The following is a 3,286-nucleotide window of genomic DNA, read 5'->3' on the forward strand; positions in this document are numbered from 1 at the left end:
ATCCTTATGTTTCTGTAACACCCGCTCATCGCCAACGCGATTAACAGGAGTTACTATCGACAATATTAAGAGACTCTGATACCCAATCATAAAATTAAAAATATTTCTAAAAACATCCGGTAAAATATTTTAATAAAGAAAAACAGTACTTTAAAAAAAACTTAAAACGACTAAGGTAAATTCTTGACAACGAAAGCATAATTACAAAACAGACCCAGACATGGATTCCCAGTAGTCTCTAACCCGCTGGTCTCGTCCTCGGCTGGCCAGCAGCATCTACATCTGGAAAGAAAAGTTATAATAATTCTGATGAGTAATTAGAATACTCAGTAAGTAGCTAGTTTATCATTCACAGGTTCATAACTAATCTTTCCAAGTGTTTTTACGTTTTATTCATCACTGACTCCTAGTTCTCTTACTAGGGTCATCTGTTCGTTAATGAGGTATCTTAGCTACCTCCAGCTAGGTTACTGACTCTCTCTCGATATGCTTATCTAGAATTTTCGGACTCGTATGTAAGACTCGCTCTCGGTCAAATACGGCCCGTCTACTAATTGCTCTGGCGGCCTGTTTATCTCATATACCAACGGTCAGGAGTACTCCTGCTCCCTGACTTAGCACACAGCGCGTTGGCCAGGAACTCCGCGGGAATTAGTAGACTATCATACCCATATAAATAAGCCATAGCTCAACCACCAATAAGCATATCTAGAGTCATAACCTTTCCATTAACATGCATAACATACTCACAGTTACTGCATGCTTCCATACATGTATCATGATCCACACGTAGAACATTCTGACAATCATTTATATCACGCTTACATCACAGGCAAGCAGTCACAATATACAATAAACACTAAATATCATCAAAGTTCATCATAACTTATCAAGCTCTTAATCAGGTAAACAACCTACTCACATGTTGTAAAACAAGTTAAGAACGAGTTCAAAGGTCGATACGCTACTTACTTGGTTTCGAACTCATTTTTCCCCCTTGAATGTACGTTTAATAGTATTTCAACACAATTCCTTCCTATTAGACCTATATTTTATCAATTTCAACATAAGTATAGACCAATTTTGGTAGGACAGGTCAAAAGGAGTCGAACGGGACAAACCGGGAGCAAAAATACCTTCGCACGCGCCCTCACGCGCCAACACAAGGTCAATGTTCGTTTTCTCACGCGCCTGATCCTCGCACAGTCGCACTTCCACTCGCGGCCTCCCACGCGCCTCGCGTGTCCTTCACGCGCTCGTCTTCAACCTCTCCTCCCTGCAATTTTTTTTTCCAATCTTTTTCCTTAATACCCGTTGTGTCCCGAAGCAAAAATTTCATCTCTACAGCTCGAATTTCTTGCTGATTTCTTCTACAACTTTATAGATCTCCTAACTACGGATCTAACAAGCCTTATTTCATAATTTATTATGCAGTATGAATCAAGATATCGAGATTTAAATGTTCGGTGATATGGGTTTTTTTCGTTACCTTCGAATTACCGTCCGCTTCAGCTCGGGGCCGTATCCTTTCCTCAAAAGATTCCTCAGCAACAACCCCTCTTCCTTTACCCTCAATTGATGTCCAATTTTAAGCAACCAAAAACTCGAATTCTCCAAAAATTTCCTCCTCTGTTTTCTGGGTTTCTCTCCATCTCCATTCTTCGTTTTTCTTCCCTTTTTAAAGCCTAATCAAGCTCTAATACGCTTCCACATCCCCTAATCATCCACTCATCCATCCCACGCCTCCAGCCTACGCGTCCGCCGCCCCTCATCCTCCTTTACAGCAGCTGCTTGACGCAGCTGCTTCGTTTTCATTTTTTTTTTTTTGTTAAATTAATTAATTAATTAATTAATTTTATTTTATTATTATTATTATTATTATTATTATTATCAAACACACAACGCATACATACAAAATACATATTATCATTATTTTAGGTTGTTACAATTCTACCCTCCTTTTAAGAACTTTTGTCCTCGAAAGTTTCCAATTCCCTAAACAGGTATGGATACTCTCGTTTAAACTCCTCTTCTCTTTCCCAAGTAGCTTCACTAGCTTGCTGATTCTTCCATAAAACTTTAACGAAGGGAATATCTCTGCTACGCAAAGATCTCACTTCCCGTGCTAAAATTTTCATGGGTTGTTCTTCGTAGCTTAAGTCCTCTTTTAACTCCAAATCTTCATAATGAAGAATATGCATAGGGTCTGCAACATACCTCCTCAGCATCGAAACATGAAAAACATTATGTACAGCATCGAACGCTGGTGGTAATGTCAATCTATAGGCTACTGGGCCAACTCTTTCGAGGATCTCAAAAGGTCCAATAAAACGTGGACTAAGCTTCCCCTTTCTACCAAATCGCAAAACACCACGAACTGGTGCAATCTTCAGGAACACATGATCCCCCACCTCAAACTCTAGATCCTTCCTTCTGATATCTGCATAACTCTTCTGACGACTTTGGGCGGTCAAAATTCTCTTCTTAATCTTCTGAATCGCCTCATTTGTCGTTCGTAGCAAATCTGGACCTAATAGTGGTTTACTACCTACCTCCTCCCAATAAATTGGAGTTCGACACCTCCGTCCATAAAGTGCTTCAAAAGGAGCCATCTGGATAGTTGCCTGATAACTATTATTATAGGCAAATTCCACCAAATATAGGTAGGTGTCCCAACTGCCAGCAAAATCAAGTACACATGCACGCAACATGTCCTCGAGAATTTGATTTAATCTCTCTGTCTGTCCATCTGTCTGAGGATGGAACGCTGTACTAAACTTCAGTTGTGTACCAAGGGCTTCCTGAAGACTCTTCCAGAATCGAGAAGTAAACCGCGTATCCCTATCTGACACAACAGAAACTGGTACACCATGCAACCTTACAATCTCCTTTAAATACAATTGTGCCCACTTGTCAACCGAATATGTAGACTTACCCAGTATAAAATGGGCTGTCTTAGTTAATCTATCCACAATGACCCATATCACTGTAAACCCTAACTGGGTTCTAGGTAGTCCTGTAATGAAATCCATAGTCACTTCTTCCCACTTCCACTGAGGCACATTTAAAGGTTGCAATAATCCAGCTGGTTTCTGTCTAGGTGCCTTAACTTGTTGACAAGTTAAACACCTACTCACATATTCAGAAAATCTTTCTTCATCCCAGGCCACCAAAAGCATGTTTTCAAATCTTGATACATCTTTGTGGAACCTGGATGTACAGTATAGGGCGACTCATGAGCTTCAGATAGAATCTTCCTCTTGATCTCTACATCGTTTGGCACACA

The 3,286-nt window shown here is 40.1% G+C and overlaps 1 long non-coding RNA gene across 1 annotated transcript; it reads right to left on the reverse strand.

The window, feature by feature from the left end:
• Positions 1-243: 243 nt before the first annotated feature.
• LOC111440406 lies at positions 244-1,569 on the reverse strand. Its single transcript, XR_002709934.1, has 4 exons — positions 1,490-1,569; positions 1,137-1,276; positions 973-1,045; positions 244-282 (listed from the first exon to the last, which is right to left on the reverse strand). It is a non-coding gene; the product is annotated as an uncharacterized LOC111440406 (long non-coding RNA).
• Positions 1,570-3,286: the final 1,717 nt, after the last annotated feature.

Source organism: Cucurbita moschata, unplaced genomic scaffold (genome assembly GCF_002738365.1).
Source record: "Cucurbita moschata cultivar Rifu unplaced genomic scaffold, Cmos_1.0 Cmo_Scf00221, whole genome shotgun sequence".
Classification (NCBI taxonomy): Eukaryota; Viridiplantae; Streptophyta; class Magnoliopsida; order Cucurbitales; family Cucurbitaceae; genus Cucurbita; species Cucurbita moschata.